This window comes from Rattus rattus, chromosome 2 (assembly GCF_011064425.1).
Source record: "Rattus rattus isolate New Zealand chromosome 2, Rrattus_CSIRO_v1, whole genome shotgun sequence".
NCBI lineage: Eukaryota > Metazoa > Chordata > Mammalia > Rodentia > Muridae > Rattus > Rattus rattus.
Window position 1 is genome coordinate 137,457,574 of NC_046155.1, and position 10,683 is coordinate 137,468,256.

A 10,683-nucleotide genomic window follows, 5' to 3' on the forward strand; every position below is an offset into this window, starting at 1 on the left:
TAGGAATGTTCTTAATTGGTGATTGATTGGGGAGGGTACAGTTCATTTTGGATGTTCTTTTTCCATGGTGTTGTGATCCTGGGTCACATAAGAAAGTCTGCAACACTAGCTATAGAGAGCAAATCAGTAATCAGCAACCTCTATGGCCTCTGAGTCAGCTCCTGCCTACAGGCTCCTCTCCCATTTGAGTTCCTGCCCTTACTTCCTTTAATGATAGACAATCATGGGAAAGTGAAAAACAAATAAAGTGTTCCCTACTGCAAAGTTCTTTTTGTCACATGGTTTCACTGCAGCAGAAACTCTAACTAATACACTAGTTCCGTCAGTATAAAAATTGTGAGAAACTAATATGTCATATTATGATTCTATGCATTTTTTTATTTTTCCAAAGTAATGTATTTAATGATGGAACCAACTTCCAACCAGGATTGTGCAAAGGTAGCCCATTTTGTCAGATAAATAAGTTTTACTAGGACTAATTTCTTCACTATCACACAATATGTTGATGAATATGAACAACAACATGAGAACAATATACTCTCACTGATGAACTCCACAAATGTTTATGAAAATGCCCTTAACTGCAGCCTGACTTCAGTTCCTCCCACTACTTTCAGCCTCACCTTCAAGATGGAGTCTGCGTGGAAGGCATGGGAAAATTCTCCAAATCTAAGGGAAAAGGGGTCCCCAGTCACTTCTACAGCACCTCCAATTGTGAGTGGCGTCAGCAGTAGTGCCAGTGGACCAAGTACTGCTAATTACAACCCATTTTCCAGTGCATCAATGCCTCAGATCCCAGTTGACTCAGTCACTCCTACAGCATCACTATCAGGAGCTGGTACTTCATTGAGTACAAAATCTACAACCACGTCGAACCTTCCTGATATTTGTAAAGTAAAACCCCAACAATTACAGACCAGCAGCCTGCCTTCTGCCAGTCATTTTTCATAGTTAAGCTGTACACCTTCCCTCATTGAACAACAACAGCAGAGTCCACAAGTTTATGTGTCTCAGTCGGCAGCAGCTCAAATCCCAGCCTTCTATATGGATACAAGTCATTTATTCAATACCCAGCATGCGCGATCGGCTCCGCCATCCCTGGCCCAGCAGCAGGGCTTCCAACCTGGTCTGTCACAGCCAACATCCGTTCAGCAAATTCCAATCCCTATCTATGCCCCACTACAAGGGCAGCATCAAGCCCAGCTGAGTTTGGGGGCTGGGCCTGCTCTTTCCCAGGCTCAGGAATTATTCAGTTCTTCAATTCAACCATATAGGTAGCAGCCAGCCTTTATGCAAAGCAGCCTTTCCCAGCCTTCTGTGGTCCTCTCTGGTACAGCTCTCCACAACTTCACAGCAGTCCAGCACCAGGAGCTTGCCAAGGCACAGTCAAGTCTTGCCTTTCAGCAGACTTCAAATACTCAGCCCATCCCTATACTGTATGAACATCAGCTGGGTCAGGCATCAGGACTAGGAAGTTCTCAGCTGATTGATACACATCTTCTTCAGGCAAGAGCAAATCTTACTCAAGCCTCAAATCTTTACTCTGGACAAGTACAGCAGCCTGGTCAGACAAATTTTTATAACACTGCCCAATCACCCAGTGCTCCCCAGCAGGTTACAGTACCATTACCAGCATCCCAGCTTTCCTTGACTAATTTTGGATCTACAGGACAGCCTCTGATTGCCTTGCCTCAGACACTTCAGCCCCAGTTACAACACACAACCCCACAAGCATAAGCTCAGAGCTTAGACATCCTGCCCAAGTAAGCCAGCCTTTCAGAGGGTTAATCCCTGCTGGAACGCCGCATGGCATGATGGCAACCACAGGAAAAATGTCTGAAATGGAACTAAAAGCCTTTGGGAGTGGCGTTGATATCAAACCAAGAACACCACCAATTGGTGGTCGAAGCACCACGCCAACATCTAGTCCATTCAGGTCTACATCAACAAGTCCAAACAGCCAGTCTAGCAAAATGAACAGCATTGTTTAACAGAAACAGTTCTAGTCAGCCCCTGCCACAGTGAGAATGGCACAGCAGTTTCCTGCACAGTTTGCACCCCAGAAGAGAGCTGAGGGAAGAGAACTCAGCCATAAGACATTTGGTCCTAGGTGTTGGCAAAGCAGAGAGCAAAGGTTCTTCAGTTCACATAGCAGTTCTTCTCTAAGCAACGGCAGAGCAAACAGATAGGAGGCAAAGCCCAGAAAGTGGACAGTGATACAAGTAAACCTGCGACACTGAGTGACCCTCCTGGTACCTGTCAGTAGAAGAAAAGCCACCCCCTGCACCCACCATAACCACCAAACCTGTTACTATTGGACCAACCAAAGCTCAGGCGATCAAAACTGAAGAAACAAAATCTTAAAGGCAGTGGTTTATTGAGGGTGAATGGGCAGGGAAAGTGAAGTCAAATAATGCCAGCAGCCACGGGGTGAAATGATCTGTGACACTGTCCTGTGAGATACACAAGGGGCATAGAGCGTTTTACACTGACAGCTGCTACACTGATTACAACGAGGCTCGCACCTCCTGTGTAACATTTGCATCTTCGGTTGGTTTATATACAAGTGTGCAAACAGTCTGTAAGTGTGCACAGTTTAGTCTTAAGGAGCACGAAACACCAGAAGTAGGAGAACGACAACCACAGAGTAGCTCAGCTGGACACTGGGCGGTCCCTTTGCTCCATTAGCTGTGGTTCTTTTGCTCCCTCATGTTCTTTGGATGTGTCTGTGGCATTTCTAGGCTTGAAAGTAAAATGATGCTATCTGGTGCTGGATAGAGGAGCCTTATTTTTTTTTATCATGGCAGCTTGCTATTTTTGTAACATGGTGATTTGGCTGAACACAATAAAGTACAGTAGTAACTGATCTCCCCTTCTTCCTGGATGAGTGAGCAGATGATTAAATGCTGATGTCAGCATCCTTGAGTATATTCAGATGAGCAACGTATGGCTTCTGCTTCTGTTGAACATGATGCTGTGTTTGATTGTGATTCGAAGCCTTGAAGCACTACTTGGCATCTCCTTCCTTGAAGGTCTCACTGCTTAAACATAACAGATTTGATAGCTTGTTGGTAAGGTGAGGTCCAGCTTGTCTCCACTAGGTCATCTTCATATGCATCCAGTGGTTATACTGTTTTGTTTTAGGGATAATTCATTTTTTAATAACGATTTTTAGCTGACATTCATGGAGAGAATGAATCCTTAGAACTGTGCCACTAGTGAAAGGAAATCCTGTCTAGAATATGCTTCTTTACAAACCTGTATCATACCATCCTTTGGGCCCTCTACTGGAAAAGTAGAATCAAGTCTCAAGTAATGCCTTTTAAATTGTATCCTCTAGTATTATACATGTAAGACAGTACTGTATCATACCTCTGTGGGTGTAAAGTAGCTTGTACCTGCTTTATGATACGTAGTAGTGACCGTGCTTTATCAGAGCTGTTTTTAATGATGTTGCTCAGAATGTTTTCTTTCCAAATGATGATTGAGAAGCTAATTTAAAAAAAAATGATGGGGGTTGGGGATTTAGCTCAGCGGTAGAGCGCTTGCCTAGCGAGCACAAGGCCCTGGGTTCGGTCCCCAGCTCCGGAAAAAAAAAATTAAAAAAAAATGATGCCAGGTACCACAAGAGTAACAGAACTGTGCTGTTTTCTGGCATTTTGTTTTTTTTACTTTTTTTTTAATGGAGTGTGCTGGATGTCTCTACAGTTTTGTTCAGAAGACTGCAGAACCTGGAAAAGCTGTTGCTGCTGTTGATGCATAACACACTGCTATTATTGGTCTTTTTATATAAATATACACACAGATATATAATTTGAATTTTTGGAAACTTTAGCTGTGCTGTCAACTTTGGAAAAAAGTATCCCCGTTTACTGTGTTAAGTTGGCACTGTAAAGAAATTAACAGCCATATTGGTCTAGAAATGTTGAACTTAAGTTTTTTTCCATTTGTACAGGGGTAGCGCACTGTATTAAATATGTAAGGTCTTATCTACGTGGATTTGATTACAAAAACTAATAAAGTACTCTCTAAATAAAAAGAAAATGCCCTTAAGATAGTAAAAGAAACAAGGAAGCAGCATGCTGAGCTCAAGGCCAGCCAAACCCACATTACAATACTGATTCAAACTCTCCCCCACTAAATAAAGCTGTGGATTTCACGGGTCATTTCCAGAAAGTATGAAGAAGAAAGAATTTATGAACGTGCAATTTATGTAATTTCAAAGACATAGAGCTCACAAAAGAAAAAGACAGATATTTCTAGGCGAACATATCACAAAGTCTATTCATAAATTGGAACAAATAACATCCTGCAACCTATAAAGGAAAAACACATAAAATAATCAAATGAGGCTTACCTCAAGAGTTGAAGGATGATTCAACACTTTATAATATTGATTCATTCCATTCATTTTATCCATACCTGAAAAAGGAAAGTGGACATTTTAACACGTGGAAAACCTGCACTTACACAAAAGCAACATTCAAACATGCTACACACTCCAAAATAAAGCTAGAAATAGAAGAAATTTTCTTCAACTCATGAAGGATTTATATAAAGCATGTTGCATGATGACTAGAAATGTTTTTCTTTACCTGAGACAAAAGAAAATTGTAAAATAAGTGTAGACAGAAATATATAATTCAGAAAGGAAATACTAGGGAGAGGAGAGTGAGATCATCAGTCTATTTCTGACAAAGGTATAAAAAAGTAATCACAGAGCAATTGTTTTCAAGAAATGATGATGGAACTCAAAACACCCATATCAAACTGTGAGCACATGTATTCAAAATGAATCAAATGCAAATGAGTTTATTAGTGAGATCTCAGAGCTAACAACAGGTTAATTCATCAAACATGAACGAACATTTATGAATAAGATTTCTTTAAAATATTTGTTATGTACAGTTCAAAATTGAATCTATAAAAGACACATTTCACATGATGTGTTTAATCAGTGCACAGACCACATGCTTCTTTCACCTGCTGCTTTCTGTAGGTAGAGCATCCTGCAGCCGTCCTTGCACAGTAGACAGGAAGAAAACTCGGAAGTGGATGGAGAAGAGGGAGGCCTTTCCATCCATCTCCCACGTGAAGCCCCTTGGCCTATTACGGAGATGGAGAAGGAAACATGGCCAATACAGCTCACTCTTTCAGCACCCTGAGAGACTATTGCCCCTGGGAACCTGGCCACACATTCACATGGGTTTCAGACGTGTGTCTGTGAGATGTGTCAAGGCCTGGTAACCAGGCCTGAGAATTATCATCAGTCAAGTCATCGATGATTGATTGATTGATACACAGGTGTGAGAGTGGTCAAAGCCCAGCTGCCACAGAGTGGACTCTTATTTTCCCATTGATATGGGACTGCTTTTGGTGGGTGTGCATGAGAGGTGGCATGAGACAACATGTTTACATGCAGAAACAGGCCTGCCTCTTCTGCTGATCATTCTGAAGGTCCAAGTTTCCCCTCCTGGATCCTCTTGAGGAAGAGTAACGCTGTTGCATAGCAAATGGTGCTTGTGTGCCCTCAGCTGGATTGTATGTGATTGAAGAGCAAGGGCTCCATGTTGGTTCATTTCCTCTTTTCTTCTCTCAGAGCCAGACCTCATTACCCTCACCTAGCCATCTGCTCCTCTGCAAACAGCGAAACTCACTGACTCTCTCACGCATGAACGGCAGCCTTCCATTCTATTGCTATGTGCAGACTGTGCTCTTACACTGAGATGCGGCTCTCCCTGTCTCCTTGGCTCACTTGTAGTTTTCTGTTCTTGCATCTGAAGATGCTCTTTGATGGGTCTGGACAGCAGAGAGAACTGAACAGCAGAGAGAGCTGTCCCAGTCCTCTGGGTGCCCTGGGAAGGCAGCTAAAACGGCTTTACTTTGTGTTACATTAAATGCAGATGCTTTCTCCACCTAAGTCCTCGTTTACAGACTGAATCATTCTGGCCATTGACACCGTCCCAGTGCTGGAAATGGGCTGTTCCTCAAAGATGCTGAATTAGATGGAGCCCATTCACAGTCCTAGAAGCTCCTTAGCTACTTTGAAATATGTGTGGTTGCCTGGACCAATGTTGCTATAAATACCAAGTGTTAAATGTCCCCTTAAAAAGACAGTAATAAAAAGTACTTTTTTTCCAAAAAAAAAAAAAAATAAAATAAAATAAAATAAAATAAAATTTTAATATAATTAGTTTTGAAACTATTAAGAAATTAAAATTGTATATTTTGTTTATAAGTTAATGTTCTATTAATTTGTCTTGTGCTGTATGAAAATTTTAATTAAAAATTAATTGAGAAACAAAAAAAAGACAAATTTCAACCTTGGAGTGAATATTTTCATAACATATTTACAATAAAAGAACCTCAATATAAAGTAATCAAAAACACAACCAAATAAATAGAAAACTCACTTATGAAAGAAATTTGAACAGCTAATATAATTGTCAAAGTTCTCATTCATTGGGTATCAGAAATCTTGTTTTAGATTGATATTCCCAACATTCTTTCTACTATAACCAAATGGTGTAAAATGAGAGCTATAAAACAATATATTTGGAGCTTGAAGTCCGATTACACCTTTTCTCAGATTTGTGTTACTATTCCATGTCTCCAATGTGTGTTTATCTGTCTGAGATTCCCATTCAAGTTTTGTAGCTCACTATAGCAGATGAAGCTGGGTTGGGACGTGTTTATTCATCTAATGTATTTTAGAATCATTTTTTCTTCTCTGAAAATAAAATAGGAAAATCGTTATAACATTTTAAACCGCTGTCGTTTTACATACAGCCTGAAGTCATCTCGTTCTGTTTGCAATTATTTTTTAACTAAACCGAGTATCGTTTGCCCTCTGGTGGCCAATATGTAGAACAACAGTTTCTTTGAATTCTGCTAGAAGAATTTCAGCTTGTATGAATCCCTCTGGTGGCAATGATTAGAACAACCGTTGTAAGAATTTTTTTTTTTTTTTTTTTTTTTTTTTTTTTTTTCAAAGTTTGGTTCTCTTAATCAAGAGTGAGAAGCACAAAAGTATAAGCCAGGGCATTCTGTATAATTTTTTTCAGAGTTTAAAGTTTTTATTTCTGATTTTTTTCACTTGATTTTTTTCTGTATAATTTTTACGAGTAATGAACATACTTTGAAGTAAATGAGACATGGGTTCTTAATGTGATGATTGTACTTAAGACTAACATTCTTTACCAGTAATGCTAGAGAAACTATTTGAATTTTAGAAATAAGGAAGTTTTCAAGGAGTTCCCAATACATAAAGATATTGCTCAGGACAGGGACCTCCTGTTCAGGTTAAGTAAATTAATGTTTCACAGGTGACTTACCCAAATCTCTTGAAAGAAAATTTACTACAAATTTCTGGTAACTCTATGATAAAAATTTTGATGGTCTGGTATTTGATGCTATGTGTTTAAATTAACAATACAGTTTTCTTAGTTTAGAACTTAAGACTTAGAGTAGTAGTTTTGGAGTAGTGTGCTCAATCTTAAAATAATGATACACACACAATACATAGGATGACATGTCATTTTCTCTTAAAAACCTGATTCTCAGTATTAAAAAAACTTACAGCAACTACTAGAGTTAGAGTCACAATATCACACATATTTCATACTATATATTATATTTTATCATATATTTCTGTAACATTTAATCTTAGATATGAATTTGACTTAATGTGGATTTCCACTGAAGAGAAACACCTCTGGGTGTGTCTCACAGGATTAGCTGATAGAAGACTTGTTTCCAGAGTGGGCAAGCATATTCTGGAGGCAGCAGCATATATTTAAATAGGTCTGAAGCAAAGGAGAGCTGTTTTTTTCTGATCCCATTTTTCCTTGTTCAATGCTACTGCCCTGTCAGTGTAGCTGCCACACTCCATCACTGAGATTGGTACTCCATTTGTTCATCCTGCCACACTCCATCACTGAGATTTGTACTCTGTTTTTTCATTCTTTAAATGGAGTGAAGGTCAGTGTCTCACCTGGAACCCTCCAGGCTTTTAGATTCAGACTGGAATTGCCAAATCATCCAACCTCATGGATTGAGCTACTAGTCTTTCATCCTTTTATGCAAATACTCATAGTTGGGCTATTCAGAACATTCCGACTAAATCAACAGCATAGATTCCCTTTGAAATATCTATTCATTCTATCAGTTTCACCCCTCTAAAAATTTTTAATGTAAACTGCAAGTGTTTCTATAGAAAAAAGAAAAACAAAATACTTAAGACTCAGTGCTATCCAGTACTACTATCTAGAACTGTTATCTAGAACTGTTTTTCTCCAACTTGACTAAACTAAAATTTAAAAAGGCTTACCTGGTAGCAAGAAATACACTGCAAGCTCAGTGTGAGCTATCTAAGAAATATATAAAATATTCTATTTCCTATTGCTGATTTACCTTATATGAATAAAAAGAATTTTGGTGACTGTGAATAGAAAATGTTTACGTATTTGAAAAAAAGTAAGAGAAATAGTGAGGCTGGCTCTTTACACGTATTATTTATGGATAAAGTCAAATGAGGTAAATGAGTTCAGAAAACCCAATCTCTGAACTTCAGAGTAATAAAAATGGCCTAAATATTTTTCTGTGTTCTCCACAAAACAACTGTACACAAGGAATAGGGATTAAAATGCCCAAAGCCAAGCACAAGTCATCGCCCTAAGATTGGTATATCACAAAGTAACATCTCAAACTCAATTTATGTTGGCAGATAAAGTGATACCCTGATGGGAAAGGAGAGAGCTTCAATATGCTAGGATGGAACTGGGTGGGAGAATCCTACTGGCAATAAACCACTCAGATGACTCGGCACTGGATGAATCCCCACCTTTACCTCCTGAAACCTTTCTTATGTGTTACTTTCCTAGTGAACTACCCTTGTCTGGGACAATGACCTTTGTGGAAGAAAATGGCAAGCAACACAAAGATGATGTATCCAAATGCTCCTGTGTCTGCTTTTTTTAGATGTAGTTTTTAAAAATCAAACCATGATAAGCCAGGTAATCACCAGCAATGGTGGTCTCACCCACTCCCACAGTTTTTGCTACCAGATGCTTCCAAGCCATGTCAACTTCCCAGGCAATCCATCCGCTGTGGCTAGCCTGCAGAAAGTGGGCTACTGCTCACTCAGATCCCCTTAGCCCCTTAAAATGATATCACTAGAGACTTGTAATAGCCAACCAGATTTATAATGGTAAATATCCAACCCTGAAATGCCCACACAAAGAAAACAAAACTCAATTGATCTAAATACAAGGTGCACACCTCAATTGGGCAAATGTACCATACACTGCTTATTCCCATCTATAAAATCCCTAGCTACTTGCAGCTTCTCTAGATCATGTGGTTCAACTCTATCTTTTTCCTTCTGGTTCCACCTTGTTGCTCTCTCTATCTCCATCTTGTCTTTCTTTCCATCCCTCTCTGTCCACTCTCTAAAACTTTCAGGTCTGCTTTTCCTTTCCACTGTCCAATCAGAGACTCTAGACTTATCTGACCAATTAAGATTTTATCTGAGTGAGCTTCCATGGACTAAGCCACTACCGAAAGACTATACATGGACTGACCCTGGACTCCAACCTCATAGGTAGCAGTGAATAGCCTAGTAAGGGCACCAGTGGAAGGGGAAGCCCTTGGTCCTTCCAAGACTGAACCCCCAGTGAACATGATTGTTGGTGGGAGGGCGGTAATGGGGGGAGGATGGGGAGGGGAACACCAATATAGAAAGGGAGGGGGGTTAGGGGGATGTTGGCCTGGAAACTGGGAAAGGGAATAACAATCGAAATGTAAATAAGAAATACTCAAGTAAATAAAGATTAAAAAAAAAGATTTTATCTGAGTATGGGTATCCTCTTGAAGGAGCAGAAAACACAAAGAGCAATCCACAATAGCTTCTAGATCAATAATAACTATTAAGGTCAAGCAGACCACTGGACAGAAGGGGTACAGTTTGGTCCAGGAACTTACAGTAAGGATCAGTTAAAAAGAACTTAATGAGTCTTCTAAGAGGTACAATTGGAAGTTCTGCGAATATTTGTGAAAAGTGATTTTTAGTGGTATGCGATAATGATGAAAGGGAAAAAATTGATTGGTCTGAGTATCAGCATGGGCCTATTGCATAGTTTAGATTTATTATTTTTGGTGATTTTTTAAAAGGTCTTAATGGCTTATTTGATTAAATGGCTGAATGTATGTCATAACGTTATGTACTCTGAGTGGCTTTGAAATGCCCAACATTCCTTAACTTACGCTTCATGAAACAAATCAATGCACATCAAATAAGAATCCTAGAATTCTGCATGCAGCAGCACAGAGTGTGGGTGGAGCATAACCTCTAGAAAGTCTCAGAAACCTGAGATGTAAGAGGTTCCCAAGACTCAATGGGGAGATAGAACCTGAAGAGAACACCTCCAGTAGATAGATGGGGCCCCCATTCAAGGGATGGGGCCACTCACTTACCTTCAAAAGTTTTGACCCAAAATTGTTCCCGCCTATAAGATATGCAGTGACAAAATGGAGCAGACGCTGAAGGAAAAACCATCCAGCAACCAGCCCAGCTTAGATTCCATCCCATGTTCAAGCATCAAACCTGACACTATTACAGATCTCATGTTTTGCTTGCAGACAGGAGTCTAGCATGTTTGTTTTCTGACAGGCTGTAGCAGCTGC

General features: G+C 39.7%; 1 pseudogene; it reads left to right on the forward strand.

Moving 5' to 3' along the window:
• The first annotated feature begins 914 nt into the window (after positions 1 to 914).
• LOC116893260 lies at positions 915 to 2,266 on the forward strand (annotated as a pseudogene).
• The last annotated feature ends 8,417 nt before the right edge of the window (positions 2,267 to 10,683 follow it).